The 21,488-nt window shown below is 40.4% G+C and overlaps 1 long non-coding RNA gene and 1 other non-coding gene across 2 annotated transcripts in view; one reads left to right on the forward strand and one right to left on the reverse strand.

Annotated features, from left to right (window-relative positions):
• LOC116083649 overlaps positions 1-21,082 on the forward strand; it is a 33,673-nt gene extending 12,591 nt beyond the window's left edge. The window contains exons 2-3 of the long non-coding RNA XR_004115833.1: positions 18,700-18,811; positions 21,046-21,082. This is a non-coding gene — a long non-coding RNA (uncharacterized LOC116083649). The remainder of the gene's footprint in view (positions 1-18,699; positions 18,812-21,045) is intronic.
• LOC116083976 lies at positions 12,834-12,896 on the reverse strand. The gene has a single exon (XR_004115960.1). It is a non-coding gene; the product is annotated as a U7 small nuclear RNA (small nuclear RNA).
• Positions 21,083-21,488: the final 406 nt, after the last annotated feature.

Raw genomic sequence — 21,488 nt, forward strand, 5'->3', positions numbered from 1 at the left:
CTCTCTCTCTTCTTTCCTTCCTCCCTCCCTTCCTTCCTCCCTCTCTTCTTTCCTTCCTCCCTCTCTTCCTTCCTTCCTCCCTCTCTTTCTTACTTCCTCCCTCTCTTCCTTCCTTCTTCCCTCTCTTCTTTCCTTCCTCTCTCTCTTCTTTCCTTCCTCCCTCTCTTCTTTCCTTCCTCTCTCTCTTCTTTCCTTCCTCCCTCCCTTCCTTCCTCCCTCTCTTCTTTCCTTCCTCCCTCTCTTCTTTCCTTCCTCCCTCTCTTCTTTCCTTCCTCCCTCTCTTCTTTCCTTCCTCCCTCTCTTCCTTCCTTCCTCCCTCTCTTTCTTCCTTCCTCCCTCTCTTCCTTCCTTCTTCCCTCTCTTCTTTCCTTCCTCTCTCTCTTCTTTCCTTCCTCCCTCTCTTCTTTCCTTCCTCTCTCTCTTCTTTCCTTCCTCCCTCCCTTCCTTCCTCCCTCTCTTCTTTCCTTCCTCCCTCTCTTCTTTCCTTCCTCTCTCTCTTCTTTCCTCCCTCTCTCTCTTCTTTCCTTCCTCCCTCTCTTCCTTCCTTCCTCCCTCTCTTCCTTCCTTCTGTTCTTTCTAAATGAGATTAAAATTTAAACCGAAGACTCTGAATAAAGCTAATTCTTTGTCATTATGTGGCTGTCTGGGTCCCAGCTAATCAGCTGAAGGCTTCAGTAGAGGAAGCTGACTTCCTCTGGGGAGAAGGGAGTTCCAGCAGCAGATGGTCCTTCTTTCAAGTTGCACACCTTCCTAGATTTTGGACTTGATAGCTTCCATGACATATGGGCCAGTTCCTTAAACATAAACCATTTCAGAGGACAATAATGAAGAGTGGCACTATTCTCTATTTGCTAGTGTATGGGTGCAACTTTTGCATATGTATGTGATCTGAGTCACAGAACCCTGCCACCATGATGAACTCTGGTAGAGCTTCTAAACCACATGTTCACTGTGTCAGTGTCACCATTGAGCGCTATGACACAGAAAGATCACTAGGAAACAAGTTTTATGTGCTTTCAATCTAAAGTAAGAATGTGAAGTGATGAATGCATTATGGCCTTTATTTGGTCAATCCATACTGTACATTCATTATAACATCACATTGTGTTTCATAAATCTCCTGCTGCCTTCCTTCATCTGTGAGGATTCTCCAAGGACCCTTGTAGATATCAATATCTAAGGATATTCCTGCCCCTTGTATAAAAGAACAAAGTATTTGTATGTATCATAAACATAGCCTCATTTATACCCCGAGTCACATCTAGATCACTCACAATACTTGACACAATGTAAATTATTATAATCTGGTAATACTCTTTTTGGGAAAAATGATAAGAAAACAAAAAGGCTGTGTATGTTCAGTAAAGACACAGTGTTCTCTCAAGGGTTTCAGTCTGTGGCTGGTTCAGTCTACAGGAAACCACAGAGGACCAACTGTCTATAATTATTCATCAACTCTAAATGAAGCAAAGAAGCAGGGAAAGGTGATCAATTCTGACTAACTAAACTCAGATCGATAACTGCTATTTTTAAAATGACCCTGTTTTCCTGAGAATGGGGGAATATCTAGTTATGTGGAACTTAAAGCGTTAAAACTGAGGAAGTCCAGCATAACGTGGATAATAGTCAGCTTATATCTCTTTGCACTGGACAGTGCTCCTTAAATCTACTTGTTTTGTTATTACTAATTACTGTAAAATTATAACTTTCGAGGTGAAAATTATTTGGCTTGAAAAACAAAATCACTGCATTGAACACAGTAAATGATACACCACTAATGTGGACTCATTGTTTATTCAACAATTTTTGATTAAGTTACACTCTATGAATTCTGAGCAATCAGACACACCAGACCTGCTTCCAGGTAAACTAAAAGCAATCAGGAGGTTTGGAAACAGTTACATAATCCACTCCTGCTCCAAACAGCAATATCCACACTCTATTCCCTGGTAACGCAAGAGAGACAAATGGCTCCATCGTTATTGCTAAAATAAGCTTTTCATTCTTGTCTTACAAAAGACAGTGTATTGTTCAACATGAAAATGTGAAATTCTCATTATATTATAGTCTGGATCTTAAGACACTTGCCTAAAGACAAAATATCAAAGGCTAGAGTTTCAGGGCAGCAGTGGTCAGAAGCAGGAACTTTGGGGTATGATCTGATCATGAGGGTTTTGACATTATAGATGATTGATAAACATATGGATTCATAGCTTAATGGGCTACTGGCAATGGTGAAAAATTTTGTGTATAGCATGTAATTACAGGAAGTAGGCCTTGGGAGACATTGCCTTGAAGGCCGTGTTTTTTCCTGGGTCATCTGCTCTGTGTTCTTCATGGCTTCCATGAGATCAGCAATTCTATTCTTCCATATGCTTCTGTCATAACATTCTGTTAACTGTGGATCCAGAGCCAAGAGAGCCAAGGGACCACACACTAAAACCTCACAAACTGAGACACAGTTCACCCTTTCTTCTTTAAATTTTGATGATGGAAAGCTGATAAACATCTAGCTTGCCTGTGGCAGGATAGCATCATTTTAGAGGAGGATTTCAAAGCTTTGGGTTTATATAGTTGAAAAAAAAAATCACTTGGGAGGCAGAGGCGGGTGGTTTCTGAGTTTGAGGCCAGCCTGGTCTACAGAGTGAGTTCCAGGACAGCCAGGGCTACACAGAGAAACCCTGTCTCAAAAAACAAAACAAAACAAAACAAACAAACAAACAAAACAACAACAAAAATATCAGTACACACGGCAATGATGACGTCTGAAGAGGGCTAAAGAAAGGCCCAGGTAGGTTTCAAGAACAAGTCTTGCTGTCCATTGATTGTCCTCAAAGTTAGAGAAGGGGCACATAAAATATCTTTTTCAACAAGGATGCAAAAATGACTTGTACTTATGCCCAAGATTTATTAATCACTCTGTGTAGTCACTGGTAAATTAAAGGGCTAAAGGCAAGAGAGATAACAGAGGATTAACAATTCTGGCCATTAATCTCTATAAATATAGGGAGTACTTCAAATGGTTACAATCTCAGCCAGTGTAATTGATTGAGTCACTTATGGACTACAAAGTTCTTGTTCATACATTTCTTTCTATTCCCTTAACTCACACAATGCCCTCAACTAAGGAGGTAATCAATAAGAGTGGTTGACATCTTGCTAGAAGCTTTAATTTGTATAAATTAATGAAAAAATAAGTGTGAAATCTGTTGTTATGCTTCTTGTGTGCGCTGGATATGCCTGTGGGGATGAGACTAGTAACATTCCCTAAAAGCACTTATACAAACACAAGTATTTCTTCACTTCCCAGTTTCTTCTGTTAGATTCAGGATACCACAGAGAGAGTTCATTTAATTGGCACAGTACGGATAAGAAAAACACAGCTGGTTTAGACAGTCGTTGCTACAATCTTGCGGAAACAATGGTTTATAAATGAAGGACAATGGAAATGTCTGTTGGATGGGGGAAATTTTTTTTTTTCACCAAGATAAGACTGAGCATCTACTAGTGTGTGGGGGTAAGAAACAGAAAGGAATACATAAGATGACACCAAGATGTTAAATATTGCCCATTTAGTCTTTAAAGTAGCTTCACTGCCCTCCTCCCCCCTGGGAGGGCTGATGATGTAGTGTGCTGGCTAGTTTTATGTAACTTGATACAAACTAGAGTCACTGGAAAGGATGGAACCTAAATTGAAAAATGCCTCCATAATATCTGGCTTATGACATTTTCTTAATTAGCAATTGATTAGGGAGGGCCCAGCCTATTGTGAGTGATGTCATCCTTGGGCTGGTGGTCCTGAGTTTTATAAGAAAATAGGCTGAACAGGGAGGCCATAAGGAGAAAACCAGTAAGCAGAACCCCTCTGCAGCCTCTGTATTAGCTCTTGCTTCCGGCAGGTTGCTGCCCTGTTTGATTTCCCCTGGTGACTTCCTTCACTGATGAACAGTGATGAGGAAGCATAAGCCAAATGAACTTTCTCTTTGTCATGGTGTTTGATCATCAAAGCAATAGTAACCCTAAGACAAAAATTGGTACCAGGAGTTGGATATTGCTGTGACAGATCTGACCATGTGTTTTGGGGGAGAATTGTAGAAGGATTTTGGAACTTTGGGCTGAAAAGCTATTGAATGTTCAAAGTGTGGGAGCTTGGAAGATAAGAATGTTGAGAGAAATGCAGAGGATGGAGACCTGGCTTGTAAAATTGCAGAAGTTTAAAGACTCGTGAAATTGCAGAACTTTAAAGACTCGGGCCATTTGCGATTTTGACGTAAGATTCCATTGTTCTGGTGAGCTGGGGCTAGAGTTGATTAGCAAGAAACCAGAACCACTGAAATAAAATCTTATATCATTACTGACTAGTGTAAATCTTACCATGGATGCTGGCTGGCAGAAGCTGAGAAGTTAGCTGTGATTAAGAAGAGATCAGCACCATCGTGGTGAAATCTGGGAAGCGTTTCCTGAGAATCAGCACATGGAAGCTGTGTTCCAGACATGGTCAAGCTGGCAGCTGAATGTGGTAGGGCAAGAGCCACCCAGGTGATACTGATTTTGAAGGCATGAAGGGACCTTGGAGAACAGCTGAGCTTTGCCACTGTGTGGCAGGACTGGAGTCTCTGAAGAGAGCCTAGTAGAGTCTTTTGGTGAAAGTGCAGCCCATTTTCAGCAGAGGACTCCAGAATTTTGGAGATGCCAGTGCTATAGGGTGACCACCAAGAACAGTATCAGCAGTCGAATGGAGCTATCTGGAGCCTAGGAGACAGGCTGAGAGAGCAGAGACAGAGAAGTGACCGAAGCCCTTTGGAGAAGCTCAGAAGATAGTTACCAAATCCTTGACTTTGGACATCGAGTTATTTATACTGTTCAAGTTTGGTTTTGCTTTGATCTGATTGTGACTGTGCCCTGGTTTTTCTTTCTTGAAGTAAAGTATTTAACTTATTTTTGATTTTACAAGAGTCCACAGCTGAGAGATTTCGAATTTTTTAAAGACTTTGGATTTTAAAGAGACTGAAGTTTTTTATTAGATATTTTCTTTATTTACATGTCATATGATTTCTCCTTTCCAAGTTTCCCCTCAAAAACAACAACAACAACAACAACAACAACAAAAAACCCAACAAGGACAAACCCCTGTTGCCTTCCCCCTACCCCTGCTTGCCACTCCACCCTCTCCCACTTATTGGCCCTGGCATTCCCCTACACTGGGTCACAGAACCTTCACAGGGCCAAGGGCCTCTCCTCCCATTGATGACCAACTTGGCCATCCTCTGCTATACATATGCTTCCAGAGCCATCAGTCCCACCATGTGTACTCCTTGGTTGGTGGTTGAGTCCCTGGGAGCTCTGAGGGTACTAGTTAGTTCATATTGTTGTTCGTCCTAAGGGGCTGCAAACCCTTCAGCTCCATTGGTCCTTTCTCTAACTCCTTCATTGGGGACCCTGTACTCAGTTCGATGGATGGCTGTGAGCCTCTACTGTATTAGTCAGGTACTGTCAGAGCCTCTCAGGAGACAGCTATATCAGGCTGGATTGTCCTTCCTTCAGAAGAGACTGAATTTTTAAGTATCTGAAGTTTTAAAGACCACAGGACTTTTAAAATTTGAAATATTTTAATGATGTTAATAATGTTAATATTAATGTAAGATATTAGGGATGAACAAGAAAGGAAAGATTGTGGTCTAATAGTGACATGTTTGTGTATCAAGTTGACAAAGCTCAGCTGAATCAGTTAGTTTTATGTCAATTTGACATAAGTTAGGGTCACTGGAAAGGAGGAAACCTGAATTAAGAAGATCTGGCTGTAGACATTTTCTTAATTAGTGATTAATAGAGGAGGGCGATGCCTTTCCTGGGCTGGTGGTCCTGGGTTTTGTTCAGAAAGCAAGCTGAGCAAGCCATGGGGAGAAACCAGTAAACCTCCAGGAGCTGTAGGTTTTAGATATAAGCTATTTGAGGGTGATAGTGGGGTGGGCACAGAGACTGAAGTAAATGATAGTTTTACTTTGACATATTAACAAATTTCCCTTTGGCAGTAACCTTCATGTTGATTCATTAGTTGTATCCATATATTTTCACATTATGGTTTGTAAGATGCCTCCTTCCTAATTATATCATATACACATTCTGCATGTAAATGTTCTATTGATGAGCTATATCTCTACCTCATTTTTAAGAGTATACGTATTTGAAGATTTACATATATAATTATAAGTATAAAGTAAAGATGTAATATATAGGTATGTGTGTACATCTCTGTGCATGTGTGCATGTACTTGTGTGTGTATGCATGTGTATTAGGTTTTTAGGATTATATAATATCAAATTTACTAGACTGGGACACATCATTTTCAAGTTAATTGGGACAAAATATGTTTCCATCTATGCATAATGATGTTAGTAACTACATTTTCACAATCCAGGCACTATTAATATATTTAAAATTGGCCAGATTGATGAGCGTATTGGAGCATGTTTGGGTCTTTCTCAATGCCCAACTACCTTGCTAATAAACACTCTTGTAAAAATGAAAAACATATAAATAATATGTTCATATATGAACATATAAACAGCTTCTTATTTATTTATACTTATATTCAATTGATTTTAATTAGGGCCCCCTCATCTCATGCTTGGCTGCATTATTATTATTATTTTGTTTTGTTTTGTTTTGTTTTTCTGAGACAGTCTCTTTTTGTAGTTCTGGCTGTCCTAGAGCTCCCTCTGCAGACCAGGTTGGTCTCATACTCACAGAAACATGCCTGCCTCTGCCTCCCAAGTGCTGGAATTAAAGGTCTCTACCACCATGCGCAGTCACAGCTGCCTTGTTAATAAACTATTTTGCAGAAATGAAACATATAAATGATGATGATCCTCCATCAGAGGAATCACTATTTATGGTAGCTAACTTATCACAAAGTATATTTACTTTTTAAAAGATTCATATATTTTAATTTATAAATATAAATTACTTGTAGTATGAATTAGCATTGCCCTCCTTGAATTTATTTTATAAATTCAAGATTTTGAAGATTTACTTTATTTTAAAATTACTTATATGCATGTCTGTTGAGTGTAGATATGTGTATATGAATGCAGGTGCCCAACATAGGCCTGAGGCATCAGATACCCCTGGAACTGAAGTGATAGGAAGTTGGTAGCAGCCCAGCATGGCTTCTGGGTATAGTGGTGACTAATTAATCTACTATGGGTTCCCAGCAGGTGCACATGTGGCTCTGTACCCACACAAGAGCTCTGGATTCATGAATGAAAGACACACATATACAAGTTTTATATTTTGATATACTTTGACAAGCTCAATGGTTGGGCACTTCAGAACTCCTATGGCTAGCACATACTTCCCTCCAGTAGTCCTGAGTTTACACTTTCTAAATCTATATTTTATCTCTGCTGCCCTGTTTCCTTCTGGGCAGCCCTCCCATGGGGCCACTTTCTCTTTGCACATACATTGCTGCAAGATATCTCTCCTGCAACTCTTAAACCCGATCCTCTCTGCTTCCACTTCATGACAAAACTGTTCTCTCCTCTGCCTTCCTTGCCTGGGAATCCTAAAAATCTTGCCTGTTTCATCCTGCTCAGCCACTGGCCCTTGGCTCTTTATTGATTAATCAAAAACCAATTGGGGACAGGGAACTTCAGCATTTGAACATACAGATTCCTGTGTGATTTTGGGAGCTGAACTAAGACAAAGCCTTAGAACCAATCCCCAACATCTGGCAATTGAACTCAGGTCATCTGCAAGAGCAGAACATGCTCTTAACTGCTGAGCCATCTCTCTAGCTCTGTAAATATAGCAATTTCTTCAGATTATCAATTTAATTATAAGGAGCACAAATTATTTGGGAGGCAGAGGCATTCTATGGAGCATGATCAGATACCTCTTCAAGGACTGTGAAACTTAGAGATGGAATCCTTTCCATCAGGATTCTGGGATTTTCTTAGAGTATAATAGTATTCAAATATATTAATGCTGTATAGTTACTGGAATGGAACTTTGACACAAACCAATGAGTCTCTTGTCATAATCACCCACAGACCTTAGTTTTGCTGCCACCTTGTATATTTCAGGAACATCCATTGATTTGGAAGAAATGCCTGGGTATCAAGATGATGATACCCACATAGGCCTGGGAACATCAGGCACTTCTCAGGCTGTGTCCTTCCTTCCCAGGTTCTTTCTTTACAAATGCTGCAGCAAAAACCTTGTCCTTCCTGCCCAGCGACCCAGGGTTTATCTCATCAGTGCCCTTCTCAGAACTTATTCTTTGTTGTTGGGTGGGCTTTTCTATTTGTAATTCTTCCCTCTCTTAAGTGGACAGAGACTTAACTTTTTAACTTTTGAGGGTATTAGAGCTAATGATCAAATTTAGAGGTGAGGCAGAGAGTGTGACTGTTTGACAAACACAGCTGTGGACTTCCTTTGAACACTTTCTGGAACCCACATGAGAATTTGAGCCTCTATGTTCACATTTGAATCCATTCAGTTCAAACAGGCGAAGTGTTTCTGAGATTATGCTGCTGAGTTAGAGAAGAGACACATTGTCCCTTCGGCATAGGTGACCCAGTGACTAAAGTGGCCTAAGATTGCAGCTTATGCCACATGCCCATGAGTCACCAGTCTGGCAGTGATGTCATCCTGATAGACAAACAGGATTAGAAATACTGCAGCTTTTCACAGTGATTTGAGAAATGAGTTTATGTTCTACCAGGCACTTGGGACTTAAACTCCTATCATTTTATTGGTATTTGTGTCTGCAGCCAAAGCAGGCATGATTTAAATGGGAAACACAGGGGGCACGGTTTTAAGCATAAATATTTGCTCCTCACCAAAATGAAAACAACCAACCTTCCACAAAATGAGAGTTTTATGAAGAATTTAAATTTGTCTGACTTTGGCTATGTTGGCATAAGAAATTTGTATGTATAGACTCAGTTGCTCCGATGGCGGGAAGTGCCACCTGCTGCCTTCAAGCAAAGATGTTTCTGGAAATACTAGAACAGATGTTTAACTACTGGTAGATTGGCCATTAAAACTTTAAAATTTTCCAGTAATTTTCTTTGCATGTCAGAATGTAGGACATTTGGGGAGAGACGTCCTTCTAAAGTTGAAATATTCAGTCCCATTTAGTCTGTAATCATAATCCTTCACTGGTGAGACTGGAGGACTAGGTTGGAGACTTTTTTTTTTTTTCTTTTAGATATTTTCTTTATTTACATGTAAATTTCTCCATTCCCAGTTTCCCCTCCAAAAAACAAAGAAACAAACAAAAACAACAAAAACAAACCCCTGTTGCCTCCCACTTCCCCATGCCTGCCACCCCGCCCTCTCCCACTTTCTGGCCCTGGCATTCCCCTACACTGGGGCACAGAACCTTCACAGGGCCGAGGTCCACTCCTCCTATTGATGATTGAATTTGCAATCCTCTATTATACACATGCTGCCTGAACATTCAGACCCCTCCATGTGCAGTCTTTGGTTGGTTGGAGACTTTTAAATGCCAGCCCATTGTTCTGGAATATCTGTCTTTCTGACCACTGAAATTTCTGTCTTTCTGACCACTTCCAGATAATAGAGTGAAAGTTAAAAGCATCCAACTCATGCAAAAGCTTTTATGGAAATGAATATTTCAAACAAATGTGTCTTTGAGAATCTGAGAGTTATGCATGCCAATAATACTAGTTTTAATTATATTTAGACCCTTTCGAATAAAGCCATGCAATAGATAAGTGAGGTCTGCTTTCATTTCCACCCCTCACACTCCCTCCCTCCCTTTCTGTGAAGAATGACTCACCCATCAGTCTTCGCCCAAATAGCAAGCAAAGGGATCAAGGGAAGAATACAAGGAAGATGGGGTATCCTCTCTGTCCTCTACACTGACACAAAGGTCTCCTCTGGATGCTGAAAGTGGTCAAGATTCTCTCTCTTTGCCAAATATTTACCCCTTTCTACTCATTGTCTCCCTTTCTCATTTCTCATTCTCTGTGATTAAATGAAGCTAGATGTTAGCACCATTGAAGGCTGAGGTCATTTCACACTGCATACTAATTTGCCCTGGTCTGCCTATAAAGTGTTTTCAGATCTCAAGCCCAAAGCATTTTGTCTCTGGATGTTTAGAAAACACCACTTATAACACAAGTTGTCGCTCCTGTGGCAGACTCCTTCTCGAAGTGATAATGAAACTGGCCATGTTTGTATAAAAGGATAAAGTCTCAATAAGTCACAGCTTTCCTCTGGCAGGCCATTATCACTATCAAGACAGTCTGCAGTACCTGCCGATTGGGTAAGAACAAATGCATCCTTTACAGATGTCTGATATGTAACTGCAGAGTCCTCATTCCCACACCCCCAGAACAAATTGTCAGAGGAAATTATGCAGATAACTTTCATGCAGCTACACTGATAACAAATTAACACTCAGAGTAGCTATGCGCATTCATTGTACTGATACAAGTCAACTTGTCTGATGCAGCTTAATATCCTTCAGGGGAATAATGATTTACATCGCTGTGCAGAGACACCAGGGAGGCCCTTCTCACCATCTGGAAAGTGACACCTTTGTTTCTCTATTTCAGTTTCCACTCTTTATGCTGAGGTTGTGGGTCCAGCTGGTAACAACATCACCACTGCTGAGAGGATGCAGTGATTCTTTATTACATGTAGCTTTTGTGGAATTGTCGGAGGTGCATGGAAGAACTATCAGTCTTAGAAAACTATGGTGGTACAGAGAGTAGCAGACAGGGCCAACTTGCTAATTTTCTAAGAGGAGTGTACAGGTGATCCAGTCAAATAACTGGTTTACTGAATTTTAATACTCCCATCATCTATCTAATCTACTGTGTTTGCAAATCATCTGATTTGACTTTTACATAACCATAATCCCAAGAAGTTATTTTTTTCTAGCTATATCTTTATTATTTTAGTTTCATGTACAAATCAAATTGATAGCAATGTTGATAGTTGTAAACACAACTACCAGGTTGACTAAGGAGCTTGTATTCTTTTCCAGATACCACATTCATAAATTTACAATCATCTCTCCGCTAGAAAATTGCATATATATAATACCAAATGGTACTATTTATAGTTGTTACAGCATATAGCCTACTGCCCATGCCCTATGGGTCTATGATGCTGGATAGAATGAGGCTACTGGGCTGGGGTGTGGCTCAGTTATAAAGTTACTGTTTTAGTATGCCAGGGACCTTGACTCTGTTAACAGCAAAGGAAAGGAAAAGTGAAGGGGGCAAAACTATTTAAATTGTGGTTTCTTTTTTTCTTTTCTTTTTGCTCCTCCTTTCCTTCTTCTTCTTCCTCCTCCTCTTCCTCCTCTTTATCCTCTTCATCTTCCTCCTCTTCTTTTGTGATTCTCTATGTACTTGAACTATCACATAACAGAAAATGTTATTTGGGGCAATTCGATTCACATTAATTTGGAAAGGATAAAAGGATTTTGTTTTTAATTTTGGCTTTTAATTTTCTGGAATTTGGGGCTTGATGAGAAGAAGTCATCAAAGCTTGGCACATAGCTACTAGATTATCATATTAAGTTAAACTCAATTGTATATTAAGAAGGTATAAAAAAAGAGAAGAGACAGAACATATAGCAGAGAGGTCTCAGCTAAAGGAGTTGGTCTAGTTCCTGGAGGATGACCTATGGAGAGTTAGTCTTCCTAAGGAGGTATTTCTGGATCAAGGACAGGTTGGATAATAAACAATACAAGGGAATTTAGTAACTTAATGTAATAAATACAGAATGCAGGATAATCAGGCCAAGTTGAATTTCATCATCAAACAGTAATTATAGGAGGATCCCCAAGGTAAGGAACACCATGATTGTTTTCACAAAATTCAGAAGAACAAAATCATTCAGTCTATATGCATACCTTAATATCCTCATTACATGTGATTCTATTTAGTCATTCAGGCAAAGTAAGCTGAACTGTGTTGGCCTAGTGATTGAGTCACCACCTTGGCCAAGGACAAGCCTAGGCTTGGAGAGGGGTTACTGAAGAAGGGGTGTTTGGGAGTGTAAGGTCCTGACCCTTGTTCAGTGATACTTACTTCAAGATGCCCCTGAGTGAAACACCAAGATGCAGATTGATGCAAAAGCAAGGGGTAGACTCTCAATCGGTACCTCGAGGCTAGTGATAAGAAGGCAACCCCTGAATACCTATTTCAAGCAGTTTTTATACTTTCTAGGGGCACAGGTTACATCAGCAAGGTTACAGTTCAAACTTATTGGCTAAGCATATTGACCTTTAAATCTATTGGCTAGCAAGCATGACATGCATTTGAACTCTACCTGGGATCTTCTAGAAGGTCAGGTAACTATCAGTCAGTGCATTCTGAAATATTTTTTACTCAAGAATGTTCCTGTGGGTGGAGAATGGAATTTGGTCTTGACCCCAAGCAGGAAGGGGGAAGTTGTAAGGAGGGCATGGGACTGGAAAAAGTCCTTAGGGTCCCTCAGGAGCTGCAAAAGAAATGACTTGAAGTCAATTGTGGGTACAAGCTGACAGCTCTGTGTTCTACTTAAGATGACTCTCCACATAGCTTTTGGCTAGAGACAGCTCTCTGTTTAAGCTAGTGCCCTGCTCAAGACAGCTCTCTGTTAAAGACAGTTCTCTCATACTAGGAAAATTTCTAAAAGATCCCTAGATAGCTCATGGGTTTTCCAACCAAAGTCAGGAAACCTGCTAGATAAAATTCTTGAGTTTTCCAGCCAAAGTCAAAGAACCCCACCAGACAAATTTCAAAAAGAAAAGCTGCTAGAAGAAAACATCTTAAAGAGCTATGTTAGCTCTCTAAGTGATTCATGGGTTCTCCAACCAAAGTCAGAAATCCTGTTAGAAAAATTGTGAAAGATCTGTATTCACTCTCCAAGCAGTCCTCCTTGGGTAGCTCTCTCTTGCAGACCAAAGCCAGTTTCTTATTTACATATCAATAGTCATTTTTTTTTGATTACCCCAAGAATCAGCATTTTATGACCTTAGCCTCTGGATTCATAGGAAAAGACAGCAAGTAATTTTTTTTTTAACAATGTAAATGAATTCAGAGACCTGCCTGCCTTTGTAAGCACAGATAAGCAAGCTGAGTGGGATCACATTCTGAGATCACCCACCACCCTAGGCCTAAACTTGCTCTGTCCCAAGATGACCTTGATCTCAGAAATTTGCCTGCCTTTGTAAGCACAAACAATAAACTTAGCTGGGTGAGATCTTGCCCTACTTCCCAAATCTCTTTATCTCCTTCCTTAATATCCTTCTGACAAGCTGGCTCATTAGTGCCCCTTCATCTGTTCTTTTACATCTGTGAAGCCCCTCATACAATATTGAATCCTTATGTTTTGCATAGTTGAGAAATTCTGTTTACATATTTTTAAACTCCTGTTCACAGTTTTTCCCACAGCTGTAAGGGCTGTCCTGAAGGTCATAGCACTTGCCATTTTTGCTGAGGAACACTGGACACACCCTCAACTTCCCAGACTTGTGCTGCTTCTAATTATCATAGAGTCATTAACCTTGGCAGAGAGAACATTCCTTGGTAACCTTGACAGGGAGAACATCTACTGAAGAAGGAACACAAAGAAAATCATGTACATCATTACACAAGCAAGTCTCATGCCTAGCAACTGTCAACACTCATGGAATCCCACACCTTGTTAGCTCTACTCTATGGGCCGAACTGTGTCACATCGTCCCATCTATAGCAGCCATGGAGGACTCAGCATGCTCTGAAACACAGAAATCATTTTTAAAAAGGAGAAGAGACAGATTTATTCAGAGAAATAGAGAAAGTAAGGAAAACTCACAATGTGCCAGTGTGTGCATGCATATGTGTATGTATGTGTGTACACACATATGTAAGTGTGTGCACATGTGTGCATGGATTCCAAGAAACATATCACCCAAGACCAAGGTTTTGAAATTTTCTGAAGTCTGTACTTGCTTTCTCCATGTTTATCTATGTTTTAACCTTGACTGTAGGAAGTCTGCTGTAGGGCTCGATGGGAGCAACATGTGTGTTCTAGGTTGACTTCCCCAAGTTGTGGATTTCAGTGATCCAGATATTTCAACAGGAACTAAAAGAGAACCCTTAGAGAACTTCCTTATGTGATACGTACTTGCTGAGTAGCCCTTTCCCTGTAATTGCAGAATATTTTTAGGTTTTTCCAGGTTTGCTTTAAAGGCTATTTACTTCTCAGTGGTTCTTACACATCACCACTAAACATACCCTACCTCATTTATCACTATATTATAATGCTCATTAAACTTCTCAGGTTGTCACCAGGCACTTTATAAATCTACCTTCTTGTCTTCACTTTCTGAGCAATCCGGACAAATTTACTAGCTGATCTCCTTGCTTCCTCCGTACCTGTTTTGAAACCATCTTTTTATTCCAGCTGCCTCTACCACCCTCCTCCCCCTCCATTGAAATGGTGTATCTCTTCTGACAGCCCTTGAGAATTTATGCATGCCCAATTCCTTCCTCTCCAAGTAAAGAAAGAATTAGGTTAGGATCTGTGAAGAGGGAAAGTTTTGGTTAAGACTGATAATCTTGTTTAATGCAGTGAGTTATTGCCTGACACATGAAATAGCACATATCCACCCCCCTGCTCTTAACTGATATAACAAACTATATGAGGTTAAATGAATCATTGGCACTCCTCAATCTGCAATTCAACCCCATGTGGATGAAAAACCACACAGGCCTGCCATTCATCATGGTGGCTGGCTGCCTGTGTTAGGAAGGCAGATGAATAGTCCGTAGTTAATATTCAAAACCAAATAGAAAGTTATGGTTCCAATATCATTCTGTTTGGCTGAGCAACTCTTGATTTAAAATGAAGTAAAAATATACAGTCAGTGAGTTGATCAGGCAGCAGCCACACACCACACTTTGATCTTAGTAGTAGGCAGTTAATGCTAGTCAGAATCATTAGCTTGTTTTTGTTTTGTTTTGTTTTGAGAAGGGGTGTCTTCAGTTTGGCCTTGAACTTACACTGGATGGCTAAGGATGGCCGTGAACTCTGGGTCCTCTGCACTCAGCCGCTCAGCTACTGGGCTGACAAACATATGGTCATGTTGCCTGGTGCAAGTCTATTGTTTTCCTAAGTCCTCTGACGTATGTTAGTCTCTTAAGACTGCCCTGAAATACTGTACAGGCATGGCTCCTTAAGTTTACTAGCTGATCTCCTTAAATGAACGTATAAATCCATCACATTTCTGAGAAACTGATTAACTGAGATTAACTGAGATTGGGAATCTCAAATTAAGGTGATCATTTGTGGTTTCTTCTGAAATCTCCCCTTTGCTGTCACAGGCTCTGCTTCCACTCTGTCCCATTCAGTCACCCATTGGTGTCCATTTGTGTCTTAATCTCTTCTTACAAGAGCCAAGTCACATTTGATTAAGGCTCACTCCAATGACCTCATTCAAACTTAATTAGTTTTGTTGGTACTTTATCTCCAAATACAGCCATATCACCTGGTTCTGGGAGTTAGAACTTCAGTGTATGAATTTTGAAGGAGTACAGTTCAACCCTTGACAACAGATCAGAAAGCCGAGTCATCTAAGAGCCAGATCAGAGTTTCTGAGCTCCAGGATCTAGGTCTGTGCTCACAGGTACTCTTTAACAGTGTATTTAAAATTAAAAAATAATGCAAGACACGTATTTTTAGCATCTCTAATTAGAATTTTTTTCAAGATATTTTAATTTCTGTGTACTTGATATTAATGATAATCATTAAGAAATGAGATGTTCAGGAGAGCAGGTCCTGCATCCTTACCTGCACAGCACCAGTCATGCTAGCTCTGGTCAAGAGATGTGTCTGTCTCCAGGTGGTGTGTATGTGAGGGTAGGGTGGGGTAGGGTGGGGGGTGGGAGAAGAGGCACTCTGCCCACTCAGCACTCACCACCTACAGCGGCTGGGAGAGTTGCCCTTGTTCCTCAGTGGCTGCATATCTTCTTTCTTGGTTTTCTATATAGACTATCACAGAGCTTTAAATCATTTTTTGTGACTGATAATCCATATTTTATGATTTGTAAACAAAACATCTTCAGCATTATTCTGAATTATACAGTGATGTGGCAGTTGTGAAGGACTGACATTTTTGTCATTGCCTTTTGCTTCTAAATTGAATATCATATCATGGATGTGAGCACACACACACATGCACACACACACACACACACACACACACACACACACACCACAGATACCCCCCCACCAAACATACATAGCCACATATACAACATACACATATACCACACTACACATGCACAATGCACACATATACTACACCACACACACAACACACATGCACACCATAATGCATATAGTATAAGACACATAGACCACTAAGATGGACAGATAGATAGACAAATACACCCCCGACATACAGGGCCACAACTACTACCACCATTTCCACATCATACTATATAGACACATACATACACCACACTCAGCCAGACACCCCCACACAAACCATAATATATATACTAGAAGACATAGACCACCACATACTACCACCATATATATACCACACACACACACACACACACACACACACACACACACACACACACACACACACAGAGATACACACACATACATACAGAGCTAATTGAGGCAGCAGCAAATTTTTGTTCATTCAAAGATTTTAGCTAAAAATATAGAGATTTGGACTTTCTGGCTGAAGATACTACACATTTTGAACACGAGACACCGAGAAATCAAACTGCAACTGATCTGGGAGCGTCTTCCCTGTTGGCTAGCTCTTATATCTGGAAAGTGCTATGGATGCTGATGAGGGAGAAAACCATTAATGATCTTACTCGGTAGCTGACTCTACCATCTAGCCAGGCGAGATACGGCTGGTTCAGTAATAGCAAGATCGTTTTGAGGGTAACCAATGGCTTTTGGTTGGAGCTGAGGCCTGTTTCATAGGGGGAAATACATATCCCAAACCTGATCAAAAGTCTGTGGAGCAGTCACAGACCCTAGGGGAGGAGTGTGCTACTGTTAAATGGACATGCAGCTGCACTGTGTTCTGAGTATTGATGTGAATGGAAACAAACTAGTGCTACTCTCTGCCTGAGTGACAGAAGCCTCTTTTTATCAGTGGAGAAGTTAATGCAGAGACTTGTGACTGGTCCCTGTGCTGCGAGCAGGTGACTGTTGGGTGCTCCTTCCTAAATGCAATGTCTGTACTACCATCTCCAATGCTCAAGTAATATCTTAGAAGATGGAGCAGAAAGATTGTGAGAACCACAGGACAGAGAGGAGTTCTATGAAACACTGTCTTCTGGCTAGGACTAGGCCATTGGAATCATGAACATGAGGCTGACCATAGTTACCTGCACACACCAAGCGATAGGAAAATATGAAGGCAATTAGTTGAGGAGGAAAATAGGCCTAGAAGGAGTGGGAGAGAATAGAGAGTGTAATGGAGGAAAATATGGCATATGTGTATAAAACTTGTCAAACCCCCAAATTTTATTAATTACAAAATTGACTAATTACAAATTTTATTAATTTACCACAGTAATGACAAATTTTTGATTCTATAAATTATTGAATATTTCATGACATTTTCTATTGCCAATAACAAGATTTCTCACACTCTTAAGAAAAAGGCTAATTATTCTGTAACCATGGTAACAGGTAGTCACCAAAGTGGATTTTAAACCTTCCCATTTTTCCAGAAACATAATTTTATAGCCACAGAGGAGGAAGCACTAGTTTTAAACATATTTAATCAGTTAACATGCTTTTGAAAGTTGAGAAATGAACATCACTTCTTGCCTTGGAGAGTCAGCCCATGGGATGCTGACTCACATCAACAGAGAGCAAGTAGATCCACAACCTCACCTTCAGAGTGGCTGATCTGGCTTTGTCTTGTCACTTTAGCCTCTGAAGGCACTGGTCCCTGAATCTGCACCCTTCCATATTCTCTCTCATATCAATAATCTGGTCTTCTTTGAGATAACTATACCTATCCAGCATAGCTCTCCTTTACTTTTTTTCCAATTAAGTTTTTAATTAAACTTTTTCATACAGTATATTTGGTTATACTCTTTCCTTTCCCCAAACTCTTCCTAAGTCTTTACCACCTCAGTCCATCTCAAACTTTATGTTCACTCTCTCTGAAAACAAGACAAAAAATTTACCAAAACAAACCAATAAGTACACACAACCCCCATGGACTCCTTTCTAAAATATATGCACACATGAAATAAATTTTAAATTTTAATGGAGTCACCACATAATGGGAGAGACAGTACCTCACCTAGATATCTTATGCCATAAAATCTTTATTAAACTTTTTTTGAGACCCTGGCTGGCCTGGAACTCATCAGAGATCTGCCTCTGCCTTCTGAGTGATGGTATTAAAGACATGCACTACCACTCTAGCCTCTTTCTTACTTAAGGAAGTGGTAAACTTCTTTTTGTTGCCTCTTTAAAATCTTGAAAAATCTTGCCCTTACCATTTCATTTATTCCTAATAACTTTCCTAACAGTCTTCAGACCCTTTCTTATGACCGTCTGGGTAATAGTGTTAAAGAAAGGACCATTTGGTCTTCTTTAGAACCTTTAGTCCAGCTGTGTCATGTCTCGATTAGTTTGTAAGCCTCATGAGACAGCACAAGACTATGTTCTAACTTCTCATTTCTGCCAGATGGTGGTGCAGGTGGGAGAGATGCTTTGTATAAGCGAAGTCCAGCATGGAGCTCATGTGTTTGCACACTCAGTACCCATTTGTGCAACTTGAAGAGGTGGAACTTTGTGGGGTGAGTGGATTACTGTGAATTGGCCTTGAGATTTATAGCCCCGCCCCTCTTTCTATCTGCTGTCTGTTTCCTGTTCTGGCAAGATGGAAGGAGCAAGAAGAGTTCCAGCAGCATGCACCTGCCATCATAAGCTGCCTACAGTGCTTTCCCTCCATGATGGACTCAAATTGTGAGCCCAAATAAACACTTCCTCCTTTGTGTTGCTTTATGTTAAGGATTGCATCATAGCAACAAGCTAATATACTGTGCCATAGTTGTATCATTATAACTTTCAGATTCTGCAAAGTGGCATCTAGATTGTCAAAGGACCTCTCCTGGTATAGCAGACTGAAAAATCTTAAATAAGAAGTCAAGACTTCATATCTTTTTCTTTCTTTCTCTTTCCTTTGTTTTCTTCCTCTTAAAAGACAAGTTCTCACTATGTAGTTCTTCCTGGCCTGGAAGTTGCTAGGGAAACCAGGCTGGCTTAAAACTCAGAGCTCTGTCTGCCTTTGCTTCTGCAGTGCTGGGGTTAAAGGCACATGCAACCATGCCCGACTCATATCATTTATAATACAGCTAGATGCGTGAAAGTGTTGAGGAATTTCTCAGACCTTCTAGAAACTTCTTGAAAAATGCAAAACCCACAGAGTGAAGTAGAAACACTGTAGCCAGCATCTGACTGATTCAATGGGACAAATGCAGAAGGCTGGTAAACAAACCCCAGGTTCCAGGCATAGAGGTCACATCAGAGGTTTTGTCTAAATATAGTGCCCCTGAAATGAGGAAGCACAACTTACTGTGCTGAGAAAGACCTGGACATAACACTAGAGACAAGGGTTTGTCTGGACCTTAGCTTCTAGTGAATCAGAGGAAAAAGGATTTCCTTTTATAATTTTAATTTATAAGCTTTCAATCTTGGTGATTGCCATCAAGAACCCCATGCCCATTTGGCTGCAGGAAATCTTGTCCTGTAAACTGAGTCAGTAGTACAGTACTGGGCTGGCAATAAACACAAATGTTCCCCATGACCATGAACAGGACTTAAAGAACGAAAAGTCTACCATTAGAAGCTAACTTAAGGAAAACCCAACCATCAAAACTAAAGTGAGCACAGTATGGATGCAGAGCCAGTAGACAGCAAAGTGACCCCGAACCAAATGTGACACAATATTGAAAACACAATGACGAAGTAGGAAGTAGACATTCACTGGCTGTGTTAGAAAAGAACTAAATAGAACTCTTTGTGTGAGAAATACAGAATTTGGATGACAGGACACAATCATTGCCCAATATTAAGTTTATGTTTGTGGGTGGGGGGAATGGATTTTTGGGTAAATGTGCTCCTGTCCAAGCCTGATGATGCCAGTTAATTCCCAGAAGCCAGGTAGAACGCTCTGTTCAGTGACACCTGCAATCTGGCACTTCTGTGGATGAGACTGAAGGTGGAGACAGGAGAACCAGAAAGAAGCTTGCAGGTCAGCTAGTCTAGCAAAGTCTGTTACACAGCATCAGAAGCAATGAGTAACTCTGCCTCAAACAGAATGAGGTGAGAATCAAATGTGGTCCTCTGACCTGCACATGTGCCTTCTTTCTCACAACACAAACCAATACAAATGATTAAAATATATCATTGTACATGAATAGAATGCCAGATCTCCTGACATACAGTTCCATGGTAAACAGATGGTTGAACAGGTCTTCTTCATGCCCTCACCTACTGCCACTGTCCTGCTCCAGAGACCTCTCCGTTCTACCAGCAATGCAGCAAGTGCTTTCCAACAGTCTCATCACCTCACAGTTCTCACTTTGATCAAGTTATCACCAACCAAAGCTACTACAATGATCTATATAAAATACACGTATGACTGTTCTGGTGCTCTTGACAGTCAAATCCACAGATTTCCCATTGTCTGGAACCTAAGACTCCTGACCTCTGGCTCTCCATGAGGGACTCTGCTTACTTTTCCCACTGCTGTGTTCATTAGCACTTCAAAAGTCATTCTGTTACAACACATGCCACACCAAGTTTTACCTTCATGCCCCTTTGCCCTCAGTGCCTGGCTGATTGTATGTTATTTTTTAAGGTTACAATTGGGTATTATTTATTCTAGAAAGCCTTTCCTGATGTTCCTCAAGTTCCACCAAGTTAGCAACTCTCTGCAGCCTTTCTGTGCAGAAAGTATACATTCTGGTCACTGTACTTTGTCACTGCATTAAAAACTGTGTTGATATGATGGGTTTCCTCATTACAGTGAGATCTCTGAGTCCATTGAAGGATCTATGGGGCCAGGATGGCTTAGTAAGTATGCAATGAATTTTGTTCGGTAAGTAAATTACTCTTCCTTAGTGTCTCTTTTACCTAGAAAAAGAAAATTTATTAACTTAATCTTTCCTGAAAATCTAGTTGAATCTTTGAACATGCAGGACATTCTGCATATAACTATAATGTATCAATAAATCTTGTCATTTGTTGTTCCATGTGTTATTGTCATGGGTTACTTACTTAATCAGTGATGTAGGAGATTATCTTAAGCAAGCCACCTACTACTGGCTATATTCTCAGCCCTTCTTTTACATATTGAATTGTGAGACACAGTCTGACTAGGTTTCCCAAGCTAACCTTTAATTTGCGGTCACTCTACCTTGGCTTTCGAAGCAGTAGAGATAAACAGACCTGCACCACCATTCTCTTTTG

Source organism: Mastomys coucha, unplaced genomic scaffold, assembly GCF_008632895.1.
Source record: "Mastomys coucha isolate ucsf_1 unplaced genomic scaffold, UCSF_Mcou_1 pScaffold8, whole genome shotgun sequence".
In the NCBI taxonomy this organism is placed as follows: domain Eukaryota; kingdom Metazoa; phylum Chordata; class Mammalia; order Rodentia; family Muridae; genus Mastomys; species Mastomys coucha.